We start from the raw sequence: 20,366 nt of genomic DNA, 5'->3' as shown, positions 1-20,366 counted from the left end.
CAAGCACAAAGATTTTTTAAAATCGATACATAATAAAAAGCTATTGAAAATGGCAAATCAGACCTATCCCGAGGGAACCTACCTCAACATAATAAAGGCCATATACGACAAACCCACAGCAAACATCGTCCTCAATGGTGAAAAACTGAAATCTTTCCTCTCAGATCAGGAACAAGACAAGGATGTCCACTCTCACCATTATTATTCAACATTGTTTTGGAAGTCCTAGCCACGGCAATCAGAGAAGAAAAAGAAATAAAAGGAATACAAACTGGAAAAGAAGAAGTAAAACTGTCACTGTTTGCACATGAAATGATACTATACACAGAGAATCCTAAAAATGCCACCAGAAAACTACTAGAGCTAATCAATGAATTTGGTAAAGTTGCAGGATACAAAATTAATGCACAGAAGTCTCCTGCATTCCTATACACTAATGATGAAAAATCAGAAAGAGAAATTATGGAAACACTCCCATTTACCACTGCAACAAAAGAATAAAATACCTAGGAATAAAGCTACCTAGGGAAACAAAAGACCTGTATGCAGAAAACTATAAGACACTGATGAAAGAAATTAAAGATGATACCAACAGATGGAGAGGTATACCATGTTCTTGGATTGGAAGACTCAATATTGTGGAAATGACTATACTACCCAAAGCGATCTACAGATTCAATGCAATCCCTATCAAATTACCAATGGCATTTTTTTACAGAACTAGAACAAAAAATCTTAAAATCTGTATGGATACACAAAAGACCCCGAATAGCCAATGCAGTCTTGAGGGAAGAAAACGGAGCTGGAGGAATCAGACTCCCTGACTTCAGACTATACTACAAAGCTACAGTAATCAAGACAATATGATACTGGCACAAAAACAGAAACATAGATCAATGGAACAATATAGAAAGCCCAGAGATAAACCCACGTACCTATGGTCAACTAATCTATGACAAAGGATGCAAAGATATACAATGGAGAAAAGACAGTCTCTTCAATAAGTGGCACTGGGAAAACTGGACACAGCTACATGTAAAAGAATGAAATTAGAACACTCGCTAAATCCATACACAAAAATAAACTCAAAATGGATTAGGGACTTAAATGTAAGACCAGACACTATAAAACTCTTAGAGGAAAACACTGGAAGAACACTCTTACATAAATCACAGCAAGATCTTTTTTGATCCACCTCCTAGAGTAATGGAAATAAAAACAAAACTAAACAAATGGGAACTAATGAAACTTCAAAGCTTTTGTACAGCAAAGGAAACCATAAACAAGACGAAAAGACAACCCTCAGAATGGGAGAAAATATTTGCAAAGGAATCAACGGACAAAGGATTAATCTCCAACATATATAAACAGCCCATCCAGGTCAATATGAAAGAAACAAACAACCCAATCCAAAATTGGGCAGAAGACCTAAATAGACATTTCTCCAAAGAAGACATACAGATGGCCAAGAACCACATGAAAAGCTGCTCAACCTCACTAATTATTAGAGAAATGCAAGTCAAAAGTACAATGAGGTATCACCTCACACCAGTTAGAATGGGCATCATCAGAAAATCGACAAACAACAAATGCTGGAGAGGCTGTGGAGGAAAGGCAACCCTCATGCACTGTTGGTGGATATGTAAATTGTTACAGCCACTATGGAGGTTCTTTAAAAAACTAAAAATAGAATTACCATATGATCTAGCAATCCCACTACTGGGCATATACCCAGAGAAAACCGTAATTCAAAAAGACACATGCACCCCCACGTTCATTGCAGCAGTATTTACAATAGCCAGATCATGGAAGCAACCTAAATGCCCATCAACACATGAATGGATAAAGAAGTTGTGGTACATATATACAATGGAAGATTACTCAGTCATAAAAAGGAACAAAATTGAGTCATTTGTTGAGACGTGGATGGATCCAGAGACTGTCATACAGAGTGAAGTAAGTCAGAAAAAGAAAATAAAATATCGTATATTAACGCATGTATGTGGAACCTAGAAAAATGGTACAGATGAACCGGTTTGCAGGGCAGAAGTTGAGACACAGATGTAGAGAACAAACGTATGGACACCAAGGGGGAAAACCACGGTGGGGTGGAGATGGTGGTGTGAATTGGGCGACTGGGATTGACATGTATACACTGATGTGTATAAAACTGATGACTAATAAGAACCTGCAGTATAAAAAAACAAAAAAAACAACTAATACTAAACTTTCTTTAGGTTATTTGTATGGAAATATGTTAATATAAATGTTTCAGACATTACAGGAAATTTCTAAAAATCTTACATGTTCTGGTATAATGTTCTAAGTCATAATTCTAGTCATTACTTTAAAATGTATATCTCAGAAATAACTAAATTTCCTTGTCAACTGCATTATTATGAACTTTCATCAAATCTTTAACCGTGGTCATTTTTAAGTCATTTGTCATTTACAGACAGTTCTGGGTGTACTGTGATGTTTTTGCAAAAATGTTCCTATAAAAGGGTTCCATCTTCAAGGAATTCATGGAAAAGACTCTGACAAGTACAGGTTTCTGGTAACTGACTATACTGCTGAACTGAACGAATAAGCATTTTCAGAACTCTAATGGAAAACTGATTAATTCATAAAAGTGTTAACAAAAGATCAAGATGAAAAAAATTTAATTACATGGGACTGAGTCAACTGATGAGGATGATTATAATCTCGGTGACTTTCTCTTTGAATAAAAAAACAAAAACCCCCACAAGGACTCAGAGGCAAAAATATACAAATCAATTTTCACTGCAAAGTAAAGGACCTGTTACAGTAGAGGATTATTGGACTGAATGTCAATATTATGACATAGTATGAGTGTGTTCCGTGTTTGGTAATTGCGATCATTGTTGCTTTTGTTGTGGTCAGCCATTTACAATGCTTGGTGTCATTTTATTTATCTCTTGTAAAAATAAAATACAGTGTGTGTGGAAAAAAAAAAATCTTCCAACAAACAACAGTCCAAGACCAGTTGGCTTCACAGGTGAATTCTATAAAACATTTAGAAAAGAGCTAACACCAATCCTTCTCAACTCTTCCAAAAATCTGCAGAGGGAGAAACACTCCCAAATTCATTCTACAAAGCCACCATCACCCTGATACCAAAACCAGAAAAAGATATCACAAAAAAGAAAATTATAGACCAATATCACTGCTGAACACAGAAGCAAAAATCCTGAACAAAATACTAGCAAACAGAATCTAACAACACATTAAAAGGGTCATACACCATGATCAAGTGGGATTTACCCGAGGGATGCAACGATTCTTCAATATACATATACACAAATCAATCAATGTGATACACAACATTAACAAATTAAGGAATAAAAACCATATGATCATCTCAATAGATGCAGGAAAAGCTTTTGATAAAATTCAAAATCCATTTATGATAAAAACTCTCCAGAAAATGGGCACACTCAATGGTGAAAAAGTGAAAGCATTTCCAGTAGGGTCAGGAACAAGACAAGGATGTCCACTCTCGCCACTCTTATTCAACATGGTTTTGGAAGTCCTAGCCACAGCAGAGAATAAAAAGAAATAAAAGGAATACAAATTGGAAAAGAAGAAGTAAAACTGTCACTATTTGCCAATGACATGATACTATCCTAAAGATGCCACCAGAAAACTACTAGAACCAATCAATGAATTTGGTAAGGTGTCAGGATACAAAATTAATACACTGAAATCTCTGGCATTCCTATACACCAACAATGAAAAATCAGAAAGAGATATTAAGGAAACACTCCCACTTACCACTGCAACTAAAAGAATAAAATACCTAGGAATAAACCTGCCTAAGGAGGTGAAAAACTTGTACTCAGAAAACTATAAACACTGATGAAAGAAATCAAAGATAACACAAACAGATGGAGAAACATACCATGTTCTTGGATTGGAAGAATCAATATTGTGAAAATGACTACACTACCTAAAGCAATCTAGAGATACGATGCAATCCCTAACAAACTACCAGTGGCATTCTTCACAGAATTAGAACAAAATATCTTACAACTCATATGGAAACACAAAAGACTCTGAATAGCCAAAACAATCTTGAGAAAGAAAAATGGAGTTGGAGGAATTAGCCTCCCTGACTTCAAACTATTATACCACAAAGCTACAGTAATCAAGACAGTATCGTACTGGCACAAAAAAAGAAATATAAATCAATGGTTCAGGATACAATGCAGAGAGATAAACCCACACACATACGGGCACCTAATGTGCGACAAAGGAGGCAAGAACATACAATGGAGAAAGACAGCCTCTTCAATAAGTGCTGCTGGGAAAACTGGACAGCTATATGTGAAAGAATGAAATTACAACACTCCCTAACACCATACACAAAAGTAAACTCCAAATGGATTAAAGACTTAAATGTAAGACCAGACACTATAAAACTTTTAGAGGAAAACATAGGAAAAGCACTCCTTGACATAAACCACAGCAAGCTCTTTTTTGACCCACCTCCTAGAGTAACAGAAATAAAAACAAAAATAAACAAATGGGACTTAAACTTTAAAGCTTTTGACAGCAAAAGAAACCATAAACAAGACAAAAAGACAAGCCTCAGAATGGGAAAAAATACTTGCAAATGAAACAACAGACAAAGGATTAATCTCTAAAATATACAAACAGCTCATGGAGCTCAATATCAAAAAAACAAACAATCCAGTTAAAAAATGGGCAGAAGACCTAAATAGACATTTCACCAAGGAAGACATACAGATGGCCAAGAGGCACATGAAAAGATGCTCAACATCACTAAATGCAAATCAAAACCACAATGAGGTATCCCCTCACACCACTCAGAATGGCCATTATCAAAAAAGCTAGAAACAATAAATGCTAGAGAGCGAGTGGCGAAAAGGGAACCCTCCAGCACTGCTGGTGGGAATGTAAATTGATACAACCACTATGGAAAACAGTATGGAGGTTCCTTAAAAAACTAAAAATAGAACTACCATATGACCCAGCAATCCCACTACTGGGCATATACCCTGAGCAAACCATAATTCAAAAGGAGACATGCACTACAATGTTCACTGCAGCACTATTTACAATAGCCAGGACATGGAACCAACCTAAATGTCCATCGACAGATGAATGGATAAAGAAGATGTGGCACATATATACAATGGAATATTACTCAGCCATAATAAGAAACGAAACTGAGTTATTTGTAGTGAGGTAGACGGGCCTAGAGTCTGTCATACAGAGTGAAGTAAGTCAGTAAAAGAAAAAAAAATACCGTATGCTAATGCATATATATGGAATGTAAAAAAAACAAACGAAAACAAATGGTACTGACGAACCTACCTGCAGGGCAGAGATAAAGAGGTAGACATAGAGAATGGACTTGATGAAATGGGGTGGGAGGGCGAAGCTGGGGAGAAGCGAGAGTAACATCCGACATATATACACTACTGAATGTAAAATAGTTGGCTGGTGGGAAGCAGCGGCATAGCAAAGGGAGATCGGTTCAGTGCTTTGCGATGACCTAGAGGGGTGGGATAGGGAGGAGGGGTGGGAGGCTCAAGAGGGAGGGGATATGGGGACGTATGTATGCATATGGCTGATTCGCTTTGTTGTGCAAAGAAACTAACATGGTATCGTGAAGTAATTATACTCCAACAAAGATCTATTAAAAAATTAAAAAATAGAATAAAATAAGGTAGTTTCATATTTTAAATGATCTTCAAAATATCCTGAAAAACTTATTTAAATAAATCTGCAATTCTCCTTGCTTAGCCCACACATAAACTTTTAAAGAATAAGATGCATTTTTAACTAAAATTTTAAAAATTGACTTAGAATTTAAATGAACCAATACAGAGTATCCAGATTATATAAAAAAGACTTGAAAGGCCTTGAAAGCATTCACAGACTTGACTATGGACCAGTTAGTGCTGTGACAACTGTTGAAGAAAAAGTTAAAAATATATCTACGTGGGATTCCAGTTGGTGGTTTAAATAGCTTTTTTGGTTGCTTAGAGAAAATAATGTAAGGAAAAAATACTTCTCTATCATATTTTATCTTCCAGCTCCAGAATGAAATTTAATGTATTTCTATAAAAAGTGTTAACAATTTACATGTAAACATCAATATAGGAATGTTTTAAAATAGCTTATCTTATAGTATGCTAATCTCAAAGGTAACAGTCAAATAAGTTCAACTTGGGGACAACACAACACAAAGAAAATATATAATACTTGTGTCTTAGCTATTGAAAAAGAGTCTTCTATTGCTATATTAAACTTTAAGTGCAGTGTATCAGTTAGGAAATTAAAAAGTACACATACATTTAGCTTCCTTTTTGTTATTTCTTTCCTCAAATTAAATCAGGAAATCAATAATCCTTTCTGATGCCACCTCTTAACTGGGTAACAGAAACAAACTTCAGCATGTATCTGAATGCAGGATTTCACCATACATGGATACATGTATTATATACAGCTGACCACTGAACAGTGCAGCGGGTTAGGGGGTTGAGACCCTTCCTATGGTAGAATATCCAGGTATAACCTTAGAGTCAGCCCTCTGTATACATAGTTCCACATTTACAGATTCAGTCAACCATGGATCGTGTAGGACATATTTACTGGGAAAAAATATCCACATATAAGTGGACCCAAGCTATTCAAACCCATGATGTTCAAGGGTCAATTGTACACATGCATGTATTTGACAGATATTGTTGAGCAATCCCTATGTACTAGCCCTTGTGAATATGACAATGATCGAGAGAGTGGTTCAAACAAAACTGAACGCTTTAAAAAAATTATTACTCACTAACTAGGCTAAATATAAATATGTAATAAGCACCAAAATGCAGGGTCACCTTCTACTTCAAGAGGTAATTCACTTTCGGATTTCATTCAGTTAAGTCCCAGGACTCTGACAAGGAGAGCTAGGTATCCAAGTAGTCCACAGTTGGGGCATATTCACTAAGGTCTTGATGTAGAAATCTTACTATTCCCGTATGTTTCAGCCCCTGATGGAATCAGATAAGATTAAAAAAAATCTCAGGGGCTTCCCTGGTGGCGCAGTGGTTGAGAGTCCGCCTGCCGATGCAGGGGACACGGGTTCGTGCCCCGGTCCGGGAAGATCCCACATGCCACGGAGTGGCTGCGCCCGTGAGCCATGGCCGCTGAGCCTGCGCGTCGGGAGCCTGGGCTCCGCAACGGGAGAGGCCACTGCAGTGAGAGGCCCACGTACCGCAAAAACAAACAAACAAACAAAAATCTTAGTTATATAGATGATAACTGTAGGTTGCTCAAGGTTCAATGAGAAGACTAAGCTCTATTTAAGAGTAAAAGTGAATCACCAGAATGCCTGCATATGTGGCAATGAAAGCAAATAGAATGCAACTGAACATATGAGGAATTCACCAAAAAGTTAGTATTTTTGTGCTGTATCACACATTGGGTTTTCAATAATTCTTTACAGAGAGAAATACAGTGACAAAAATCTCCTATTTGGACATTCTGATGGAACATTTTTTCCTACAACTGTGTAAGTCTCCACAACTTCATCTTCCAACGGGCTGGGGCTCTGCCTCACTTCTATCACACAGTCCAGACGCTCTTTAATGAATACCCATCACCATGCTAGACAGGCCATTATGGTCCAAAATTTGGACTGCCTCTGAAATAGTAGCCACTCAAATCACAACTATTATACCACACTATTTTTAGCGGGGATATGTAAAAAGAAAACTAGAGTTGGGACCACATATTCCTTACAGACTTGAGGAACTTAAGGCATTCAACCTGGCTACCATTTCAACCATCCAAGATTGTGTGCCACCTACAAAACGCCTGAGATGAATCAGACCATAAGATAGCCATGTGCTGTATTACACAGGAGGTACCTACCGAGCATTACAGAAATAACTATGGTTGTTCCTTAATACAAATGTGACTACTTGTTTAGGTATAATGTAGGTAACTAAATAACAGATTTTTTAAATATTCAAACCTTTCTGAATCACCTTATAAAATAACAACCTTAAACAATAATGGGGGAAAAAGTTTTGGGTTTTTTTGGGTTTTTGTTTTGTTTTGTTTTGTTTTTTGTTTTGTGGTACGCGGGCCTTTCACTGTTGTGGCCTCTCCCGTTGCGGAGCACAGGCTCCGGACGCGCAGGCTCAGCGGCCATGGCTCACGGGCCCAGCCGCTCCGCGGCATGTGGGATCTTCCCGGACCGGGGCACGAACCCGTGTCCCCTGCATCGGCAGGCGGACTCTCAACCACCGCGCCACCAGAGAAGGCCGGAAAAAAGTTTTTAAATACGGTTTAAAACAAGATCTTCATTTTCATATTCAAAGGAAAGCTTGTAATAATGGAAAATTTTAATAATGATGTTATGATGATGAAAATACTAACAGAAACAGAAAATACTAACCACTCAACAAAGAACGTGAACTAGACAAGCAACAAGGATATACTGTACAGCACAGGGAAATACAACTTTATTTCGTAATAACTTTAAATGAAGTATAAGCTATTAAAAAAAATCACTATTTTGTACACCTGAAACTAATATTGTTAATTAAGAGGGAGTTCCCTGGTGCCCTAGTGGATACGATTCCGGGCTTTCACTGCCATGGCCCAGGTTTAATCCCTCGTCAGGGAACTAAGATCCCACAATCTGTGCGGCTCAGCCAAAAAAAAAGATCGTCAATCAACTATACTTCAATTCTTTAAAAAATAAAAGAACATGGACTATTTCTGGTGCATAAACTGAAATCATAGCAAGTCACATGAGAAATTCAATATTTTGGATTTTTCCAGTCTATTTTTGTTTTATATAAAAAAAAAATCAGTGATGACAGAAAATTTCCCTAAATTATAAAGAAAGGTTCAACTAAATTGTAAACCCCTGATAAGGGAAAAAAAAAATTGAGCACTAGTCACATATTACTCTACATACTTTGACAAATACTACCTGATTTCTACAATCCAAAGAGGTAAGCATTATCCTTACTTTGGAAATAAAGAAACCACAGCTCAGACATATTAATAACTTAATGGCAGACCATTTTCCCTATATTCTTTTTTTAAGGTCTAGTTCAATGCTACCTTAAATTACAATTATTTATGACATACTGATTCTTGTAAGCTCCATCAAGGCAGACTCCAACCAAATTATTATATCTCTTATAGCACTTAACATGGTAACTTGTCCCAGTATTTGCAAAAATAAAAAAGAAAGAAAAAAATGAATTAAAACAAGATTCTACCATTTATTAGCTAAGTGGCATTAGTCTATAACCTTTCTGAGTTAAAGTTTTCTCTTATAAGGATTATACCAACATTGCAGGATTACTGTAAGGAAGGGTTGGTTTCTCTACCTCCACACTACTGCCTTTTTGGGCCAGGTAATTTTTGGGGGGGCGGGGGGGACGGATACTGTCCTGTGCACTGTAGGATATTTAGCAACATCTCTAGCCGCTATCAAGTAAATGCCAGTAGCATCCCTCCCCACCAGTTGTGACAACCAGAAGTGTCTCCTGTCAAAATGATGTGTCAAATACTCCTGGAGATTGGGGTATACAAGAACCACTGCTCTAGGTAAGAGCATTATAAGAATGAATTGAAAAAGAAGTATGTGATTTCCTCTAGTCTAGAAAATCCCCTTGAGATGGGAGAAGATAAGGGCAAGATTTCCTGAGCCAAGCCTCTAATGATAATACTCCTAAAAGCAACAATCAGCAGCACAAAATTCTAATAACCTTACGTGGTCTAGTAAAGATGGCCACAAATTCTTTGTTATTCCTCCAAATGAGAAAGAAATCCTCTACCTTAAATTCAGACGGCCTTTGATGACTTCTTTAACCAAAAGAATGAAGCTGAAGTCATGATCTGGAACTGATGAGGTGACAAAAAACCCTGTACTGGGGCTTCCCAGGTGGCGCAGTGGTTGAGAGTCTGCCTGCTGATGCAGGGAACACGAGTTTGTGCCCCGGTCTGGGAAGATCCCACATGCCGCGGAGCGGCTGGGCCCGTGAGCCATAGCCGCTGAGCCTGCGCATCCGGAGCCTGTGCTCCGCAATGGGAGAGGCCACAACAGTGAGAGGCCCGCGTACCGCCAAAAAAAAAGAAAAAAAAGAAAAAAAACCCTGTATCCTGTGCTCAGAAGTCCAACTACCCAAGACTGCCATGCTGGAAAGACCACAAATATAGGCACACAGGTTAACAGTCCCAGCTGAGCATGGCCTTCCAGCCTTCTTAACCAGAGTGACAGACATGCGAATAAAGCTGCCTAGGATTCTCCAGTCCAGACCACCTGCTAGCTAAGACTAACCAATGATCTTTGTCGATGCCTCATATAAGAGAAGACTTGCCAAGACCTGCTCAAATTCCTGATCCTCAAAATTGAGAGATTTAGGGCTTCCCTGGTGGCGCAGTGGTTGAGAGTCCGCCTGCCGATGCAGGGGACACGAGTTTGTGCCCGGGTCCGGGAAGATCCCACATGCAGCGTAGCGGCTGGGCCCGTGAGCCATGGCCGCTTAGCCTGCGCATCCGGAGCCTGTGCTCCACAACGGGAGAGGCCACAACAGTGGGAGGCCCGCGTACAGCAAAAAAAAAAAAAAAAAAATTGAGAGATTTAATAAAATAGTTGTCATTTTAAACCACTAAGGTTTTAGGTAGTTTGTTTTCACATAATTTGTATGCATACACTTTTCGATTAAAGATTTTCATGTGTTTTAATGAAAATCTTTGTGTACCTCTATTGGCTCAAATGAGGTCATCTAATTCCTATCAAGTGATAAACTATCATGGGCTACTGGTCCCATCCTCCAAAATAAAGCCCTGAAGAAAAAAGAAGTAAGTCTGGATTCCAGGAACAACAAAAAGAAACAAACAAAAACTGATGGGGATAAATCTGCACTGAATTTGTGTGAATAGACATTGGTAACCTTCATTCAGGAGCAAAGGGCAGCAGGAGTCAAAAGACAGATTGCCTAAATGCTTTTCTTAGTCTGCCCTTATCTTTCCCTTGACTGCCCCTTTATCAGAAATTAGCAGAACAGCTCAGATCTCTGTCAGCAGGATAAAATCAGGACAGCACAAAAGGCCTGGGAGGGGAAAGTTCATGAAAACAGGTACAAACTGACTACCCTGTGGTTATTTACTCTTCCCAGTCCTTCTCCCCTCAAAATAAACCTACAGAGCTGGTGGTAAATTATAATACAAGGAAACTACCTCTTAAAATTAGTATTACTTATTTCTAATTGTTTCAAAAAACAAACCCTGATCAGAAGCTGCCTGATGCAGTAGAAGGCAACAGAAGAACATAACAGTAATTCAGTGCCAGGGAGCTGTCTGACCTGAGACTCAAGCCCTCCCTCTCTTAAACTCACCTGGACCAACACAAACTAAGATCTGGCTGTTGGCCATTCCCTAATTCACATTATTAGACTAAGTGGATTAATACCCCCTCTCAAAGAATCATTAGCTCACTAGCTAAAATAAAGAAACATCTGGAGCACAAAACTACTATAAAAGACAGGCAACACATCAAACAACCCACGCCATCTGATACAGAATTAGTGAATCAGATGATCCAAGAATGAACACCTAGGGACCAAGGGGAGATATTAGTACTACAAACTCACAACAAGAAACTGTGGAAAAGAATCAAATGGAAATAGTATAAAAAGAAGAGGGGAAAAAATAAAACATTTCAAGAAAAAATAAACATATTAAGAAATAATGAGAATAAACTTCCCAGAATAACAGAGGGAAGAAATCAAGATTTAAGTGTTCCAAGAGTGAAACATATAAGAAAAAAACCTCATTCCTAGAAATATTAAGAATAGTGTGTAAATTGATAGTACTTTTAGAAAGTTTTCGAAATTTTTACATGTAATGCAGTAGTATCACTTTTGGAAATCAAAAGTAATCCTGAGTAATCCAGAAGAAAACAAAATACCTATATGCGCAAAAATGTTTTACTGCAATACTTATTATGGTAAGAGGGAAAACCCCAGACACAACCTAAATATCTAACAACCAAGTAATAATTAATGGTTTAATATTATTATTATATAGCCACTGACATAGTGTTGAAACGAGAGTATGTTTAACAAATTTTATGATTTGAGGGGATCTAAAAAAATCCAACCAACGTGAGAAATTTACACTAAAACTACTATGAGCATTTAATTTTTTAATTATTAAAACTTAAAAGTTTGTTTTTAAAAATCTGACAAACTCGGTAGCTTGTGTTTTTGTTAAGTCTAGACTTCATCAAGAAATAGCCAACAACAATTATATTTTAGATATAATTTACAGAAACGTTAGCTTCCAAGAGTATTTATGGTATTTTTATACTAAAGGAAAATATAATGTAGCTACTCTTTACTGAGTGAGCAGCTTATGGCAGCTTTCGGACTTTATAAATAATAAAATATGGTATGGAAAATTTCAGCATCCACTATGCCAAAGAAAGTACTGGTCTTATTTCTACTAAGTGCTTTATATTTTTATCATTTTCATTAGCTCAGCTCCACATGAGACCACTGTCTGCCTTGATTTCTGGAAGGCTGCCCCAATTCTTCTCTCCCAGGCCCTGTTGCCAGGGTTGCAGCTGCACAACCGATTCTTATTAAAATATAAGTCTTTGAAATGCAGGTCTATGGAAAGGGACATAAAGGATTTCATTATCTTTTCTCAAAACTCACAATAAGGATTATACCCCCACCCTTCCCCAGGCACACCACCACTCAGAACCCTTCTTCATCAACTCACACACCACATATAATAAATGCAGCAGCTCCATCTTAAATACTCAAATAACAAGTCATAAAGGAGTAAAACTGCATGATAACCACCGTAATGTCTAGCAAAAATTATTTTAGAATGACTTCTAATACATATGATGTAATTATTTCAAAATGACTTCTAGTGCATATGATGTAATCATAGGCGGACACTCATACAATGAGAGTAATAACACTTCTAAACACTACTACCAAATACTTCTAAAGAATAAACATTTGCAAGACAGAATACACACTTATGTGATAATTTCAGAAATTTCAAGTTAAGAAAAAAACTGCAAGATAATTTACTCAAAATGTAAAATACTTTACAAGCTATTAATTTTGTTGTACAACTACTCATGCCTCTAAAATTTTCTTGTAAAAGGAGAAAAAAACTGAAGGACAGTTTACACTCCTTTTCCGTTTCTTACTAGAAGCTCATGTACTTTCGTTCTCTGGATAAAATCCCCTGCTTAAACATTGCTTGACTGTACTCTATGACTGAATTCATCTTATGAGAAAAGTTAACACAAAACTGTCAAGATCATGAAGGTAAAACTACTTTCAATTAAAAGAATAAAGAGTGGTCAAATAGTCTGTTGTAAAGTAAAAATGACAAGTTTCTTTTTTATTAAAACATATTTTTAATGCTGATACACCACTGGAATTCTTGTAACATGCAGAATCTTCAAATTTTAACTATGTTAGAGAAAAGAATTAAAGTTAGTAAAATTCACTGGGGTTAACTAAGTATAGCCTAGTCTGTTCCCTGGGTGATTCATTCATGGTTAAATAGAAGAAAAAAATAGGTGAGGCACAGTGAAGGATACTAACCCTTGAGGATCTCATACAACACACACCTGAAGTTATAGCAACAAATCATACAGATAAATAGTTCTAAAAAGTGACCACTTGTTGCATTTTTAATGATTGAACTGAAATAATTAAGTTAAATGTACCAGATAAACTTTTTTAAGTATACAAGAAGTACATTATAATGATTATAAAGCTTGATAAAAATGTCGATTGAGATCACCTCACATCTGTTATCATAGCTACTATCAAAAAAATAAAACAGACAGTAACAATGTTGATGAGGATGTGAAGAAACTGGAACCCTTGTGCACTGTTGGTAAAACTGTAAAATGGTGCAACACCTATGGTAAACAACATGGAGGTTCTTCAAAAATTTAAAAATAATTCTATCATATGATCTAGCACTCCCACTTCTGGCCATATATCCAGTAGAACTGAAGACAGGGTCTGGAAGAATATTTGTACACCCACGTTGCTAGCACCACTAATCACATAAGCCGAGAGGTAGATCAAGCCAAATGTCCATGAGCCAATGAGCAGATAAACAAAATGTGATATACACAAAGTAGTATTATTGTGGTATATATATATACACGATGGAGTCTCTAAAAGGAAGGAAATCCTATCACATGCTATTAACATGGATGAACCTTGAGGACATTATGCTAGGTAAAATAAACTTGTCACAGAAAGACATATACTGTATGATTCCACTTATAAGAGGTGTAAAGTAGTCAGTCTTTTTTTTTTTTTTGGGCCACACCACGTGGTTTGCAGGATCTTATAGTTCTCAGACCAGGAATTGAACCCCGGCCCTCAGCAGTGAAAGCGTGGAGTCCCAACCTAAAGTAGTCAAATTTACAGAAAACAAAGTAGAATGGTAGTTACCAGGGGCTGGCAACAGGAGAAAAAAGGGAGTTGTTGTTTAATGGGTATAGAGTTTTCAGTTTTGCAAGATGAAAAAGTTACAGAGATCTGTTTCACAACAATGTGAATATACTTAGCACTACTGAACTACATACTTAAAACTGGTTAAGATGGCAAATTTTATGTTACATGTTTACTACAATAAAAAAAATTTTTAATGTAATTAGAGGTCTCATCCTTAGAGATTCCATGAGTTAGTAAAGATGAAAAACAGAATGAATCTGTTTTTTTTTTTTTTAAACCAAGTACCACATATTAATTTGGGTTTTTTATTTGTTTGTTTTGCTCAGATAGGTAGGTAATAATACCACCATGGTGTAAAACTCAAAAGAAACAACAGTAAATCACAACAAGTAAATCTTCTTGTCATCATTATCCCTAGCCACCCAATTCTCCTCCAAAGACACACACACCAATATTAGCTTCTGGTATAGCCTTTCACAGGAATTCTAATAATATACGAGAATGTAAGTATGTATTTTTTTTTTAAATATTTTCACGTGACCACATACATGACTTGGCACCTTGCTTTTTCACTTATTAACACTTTACCTTGGAAATCAGGCACTATCAGTAACTTTTTAAAAACTACCTCCCTCAATTTGAAAGGCTGTATTTTATCATATGGATATAACTCATCACCAATAAGTGGGAAGTTGGGTTGCTTGTAATCTTTTACTACTACCAACATGCTACAAGGAATAATCTTATAAATTCACAAATGTGGGATATGATGAAGCAGGATTTATCTGTAGGATAAATTCCAAGAAGTGAAACTGATGGATCAAAGCGTTTATACATTTTAATTTTGGGTAGGCATTTTAAGTTTTGACAGATATTTTTCAAATCTTCTTCTAAGAGAATGTATACATTTACACTCCCACTAACAACGCACTAGAATATCTGTATTATCAATCCTAAAAAGCTTCCCTAACTCCAGAAGTTTAAAGGGAAAAAAAACTATCTTCCTTCCCTGAAGTGGAGCATTAAAAAAAAACCCACGATTTCAGGTAAATATACTGAGTTGCATAAAATTAAAACCTACGAGTTTGAGTAAGTCCCAGCTGCAAGAAATGAACTGTAGCCTAAGAAAAGCACTCATCCTAGCAATGGCCAGCTCAGTCTTGGCAGGCGCACTATGGACCTAGGCCTCTACCAGTCTCAAATTTCTTTGCCCAGAAACCCATTCTTACTCTATAGTTTTTGACCCAAATAGCTTTACTCATATCAGCACCACAGTTACAGTTTTTAACCAAATTACCTTAACTGGCCTAAAACAGTAATTGTTTCCATTTAGGTGGATAAATCTCTTAATTCTGGGAAAGTATAGAAATCAATCAGTATTAATACTTATGTGCTATTTAATATATTTATAATAACATTATGATACTCTATGCTCTATCTACTAAGATACTTGAAAGACAAGAAAATTTAATATACTAAATTTATAAGTTTAATTTATTAAACTTTTAAGAATTATTGAAGTTTTAGAAAGATTTGTTTGCTCTACTGGTAATCTGCCTTGTTAACTGCTTGAAGTATTTGCAGGAATCAGAGAAAAGTAACTTTAAGTTAGAATGTCTAAGGATGTTAAATAATTAGGCATGAAAGTGTTGGTCGATATTTAAGAAGTAGTATTTACTCTTGCCTATCGGGCATTAAAACCCAATGACAATATAGACAGCACTGAACTTTTTTAGTGAGGTTTACAGATCAACTTTTTTTTTTACATCAACCGTTTTTTAAGAGAACTACAGAAATAGAGAACCACAGGAATATGGTCTTGGACAGAAAATGTCTATATCTACCTTAAGATCAACACATTTCATTTAATTTAATATCATTTCCTATAAGCATTTTTCAGCGAACATGTGTACTAAAGGCATTCACAGATATTAACAGACAGTAATAATAAATGAAAATAGGCATCCTGCATATGACTTCTTTTCAAAGAAGAAATGGCTTCTTTTATAAAAGGATGTCTTCTGTTCATAAAGCACAAAACAAATAGTGCATTTTCCCATGCTGCCAGAAAATACTTCTTAATCAAAACCAAAGGAGGGCTGATTTTATAATTTCCTCATGGAAATCATGGCCTTTATAGTAAGGACACAGAGCAACAGCTACAATAAATTCCAGCTGCTGTGGCAAGACTTATTATACCATACTAGCTGCTAAATGGCCCAACATTAAGGCCACCAGCAACCAAAAAACTGGAGATTTAATAACAAGTTCCATTCCCTTACACTAAAAAAATTAATCAGACTTGCAACAATATTTTCTAACTATCGATAAAGACAAATTTTTTGGATCCTATTGCCAAAACTGAAGAGTTAATGCTATTAATCTAATCCCTCAAAATCACCCAAGCTCCTTCTTTATCAATATTTACAAGTTAGAATAGGAGAAACTCAGAGCCATTCAGGGTCGTCGTTTAAATGAATATCCCATTCAACCTCTGCAGTTTAATAATTTTCTATAATGTGCACATTTCCTCTTTCTTTCACATCTGATGAACAAATTATTCCTCGTGAGTGTGTGTGTGTGTGTGTGTGTGTGTGTGTGTGTATGTGTTTAATACCTAAACCCACCTGACAGTTTTAAGTAGGCTGGTACCTACAGCAAGATGCTATCAAATCAGAATGAAAATGGTAGGATTAGAAATCAGCCACATGAACAAAAAATCAGGAAACTACAACTTTTTAATTCTGAACATATATTTTCTGGGTTTTTTTCCCTCCATAAAATTGATATAACATTTTCCTATCACTAGTCAAAACAAATGCTATCAAGATGCCTCACTAATCATATAATCATAAAAATTAACTTATTCAACATATATTCATTGAGCTCCTATTATATGCTACGCCCACATAAATTAAACATTTAAAAAATAGTATACAAATATACGTCAGCAAATTATAAAGTAAAATAAACATATTTTTAAATGTATAAAAATGAATTTAGGGCTTCCCTGGTGGCGCAGTGGTTGAGAATCCGCCTGCCAATGCAGGGGACACGGGTTCGTGCCCCGGTCTGGGAAGATCCCGCATGCCGCGGAGCGGCTGGGCCCGTGAGCCATGGCCGCTGAGCCTGCGCATCCAGAGCCTGTGCTCCGCAACGGGAGAGGCCACAACAGTGAGAGGCCCGCGTACCGCAAAAAAAAAAAAAAGAAAAAGAAAATGAATTTACCAAAGATGTAAGAAGTTTAAAGACTACCAGAGATTAAAATTGAAATACAGGGACTTCCCTGGTGGTCCAGTGGTTAAGAATCCATCTTGCAATGCAGGGGATACCAGTTCGATCCCTGCTCGGGGAACTAAGATCCCACATGCTGTGGGGAAACTAAGCCCAAGCGCCACAACTAGAGAGCCTGCGTGCCACAGCTACAGAGCCCATGTGCTCTGGAGCCCGCACACCACAACTAAAGAGAAGCCTGCACGCCTCAACGAAGATCCTGCGTGCCACAACTAAGACCCAACGCAGCCAATAAATAAATAAATTTTTTTAATTGTAATACAGTATAAGTAGATAGAACTAATTAAATGATTTTTAATTTTGAGCAGTTATGACTTGGCAACAATTAACACTTTAAAATCTGGTCCTCACATGTTAAAACAGAATTTTAAAAAATTCTTAATAAAACAAGTAAATTGATCTCTTTTATTTTTTTTTAGTGAGCTTGCCTTTTGTTTTTTTTGGCTGCATTGGGTCGTTGCTGCGTGCGGGCTTCCTCTAGTTGTGGCATGTGGGGGCTACTCTTCGTTGTGGTGCGTGGGCTTCTAATTGTGGTGGCTTGCTCTAGGTAGTTGCGGTGCACAGCCTTCAGTAGTTGCCGCACACAGGCTCAGTAGTTGCCGCACACAGGCTCGGTAGTTGCAGCACGCGGGCCCTAGAGCGTGTGGGCTTCAGTAGTTGTGTCATGAGGGCTCAGTAGCTGTGGCTCACGGGCTCTAGAGCGCAGGCTCAGTAGTTCTGGCGCATGGGCTTAGTTGCTCTGCAACATGTCGGATCTTCCCGGACTAGGGATCGAACCTGTTCCTGTGCACTGGCAGGCAGATTCTTAACCAGTGCGTCACCAGGGAAGTGCTGATCTCTTTTACATTTGATTTTAAGGAAAACCAAAAGGTTGGCTTCATGCTCAGTGGTAAAACATTATACCCACTCCAATTATTTAAGCATTTTGTGAAACATTAGAGGCATTAAATTATGAACAAGACAAGATGCTCATTGTAATCACAATGTTCTACAAGCTCTAGCCAATGCAGCTGGTAAGTGAACCAATACAAGGTATAAAATCTGGAAAGGATAAAGCAAAATTACGTTTAGTTACAAATAAGGACTGCATTCCCAGAAAAGTTAAGTGAATCAAATGCAACACTATAAGAAATACTAAGTGAATTTAATTAAGTTAACTGATTAAACTTAACAGAAAGAAATAACCTTCCTAATGTTAGCAATAAACAGGAGTTTAAGCTGTAAGAGCATAATGAAGAGGCAGCAGAGCAGTGGTTAAGGGCACTGACATCAGATTCAAACAGATATGGGTTGAAATCGCAATTCTACTACTTCCTAGCTGTATAAACCTTGATAAAGTCACCTAATGTCTTTAATTTTCTCAGGTGTAAAAATGAATATAATTTATTAAACAGTTAAGATGATGCTGAGCAGTATACAGAGCCTGCCATTTAGTAATTGAACTAATATAAGGCATTTTTATTTGCATTATTAATAATAGAAAGCCTCTCGTCCCTTCCCTAAGTAAAGACAGGTATTACGTTAAGCATACATATACCATGTAAACCTTTCTGAAATCCAGAGAAGGGTGAAATTCCAAAATATATCTGGCCCTAAGATTTGGAACAAGGGATTGTGGTCCTGTACCTTTCTAATGGCTTCTTACGGAAAAAACAATAATATACTACTTCTAAAAAAAGCCAGAACCCAGGTTCCGCACAACTATTTGTTTTACAGTTCCAGGGTGCCAAGGGTTCAGTAGGCATCTCCACCAAAGAGTCAAATCAGTATAGATGACAGATACTCCTTTTCTTCTAGAACCAAACCTCAGTTAATACGAACCTATTCATTAGGAGGGTTGTTCACGTACTGTTAGCCTCTTCCAGTCAACATTAAGCTCCATTAGTAATGGCACAGACTACGTATTTGTTTACTACCTTAACTCTTGTACTTAATACCTGAACCTTAAATAAATCAATGAAAGGACTGCATCATCTGTCACCTTGCACACCTGTATCAGAGACATACTTGCCTAATTCACAATTCTAGTCTTAGCAAGTCCCTTCAGTTATCATTACATGGTATAGAATGGGTGATGATAAGGATGTATCAGTTGTGATGTTTTGGAATTTACTGGCTCAGGTAACTGAAAAGTCCAGGTATACTATATTCAGGGAAGACGTGATCCAGCATCTCAAGAGGTGATCAGGGTGTGTGTTTTGCTCTGCTCTACTCCTTCCCTGTTGGCTTCTTACTCAACTGACTTTCCTTTCATGGTCGGAAGATGGCTGCCAGGTTGAAATTCAGCAGAAAAAAAAGTACCTTTATCCTGGCATTTCTAGTATATGTCCTAAGATCATTCTGATTGATTTGGCTTAGATCATATGCCTGCCATGTCTGCCTTAGGTTAAGACACATGCTTCATTCCTACAAACTCTTCATAATATACATGAAATAAAATACATTAAAGCTGACCTTGGTGATTTGAACTTCTTAATAAGTATACTAAATAACGGCATTATTGAATTAAAACTAATGGATCAAGCACATCATACAACTTTCCCTATCTTC

General features: G+C 37.0%; 1 protein-coding gene across 11 annotated transcripts in view; it reads right to left on the bottom strand.

Annotated features, from left to right (window-relative positions):
• CDC42SE2 (CDC42 small effector 2) overlaps positions 1–20,366 on the bottom strand; it is a 202,785-nt gene that overhangs the window by 55,309 nt on the left and 127,110 nt on the right. The window contains exon 1 of one of the 11 annotated variants that reach the window (XM_060143525.1): positions 83–100. The exons of the other annotated variants lie outside the window; for them this stretch is intronic. The gene's annotated coding sequence lies outside the window, so the exon portion shown is untranslated. Of the gene's footprint in view, positions 1–82; positions 101–20,366 lie in introns of those variants that run through there. 11 annotated transcript variants of the gene reach the window in all.

Source organism: Lagenorhynchus albirostris, chromosome 3 (assembly GCF_949774975.1).
Source record: "Lagenorhynchus albirostris chromosome 3, mLagAlb1.1, whole genome shotgun sequence".
NCBI classification, from domain to species: Eukaryota; Metazoa; Chordata; class Mammalia; order Artiodactyla; family Delphinidae; genus Lagenorhynchus; species Lagenorhynchus albirostris.
Note: the sequence above shows the minus strand (reverse complement) of the source record. Positions and strands in the feature narration are given on the sequence as shown.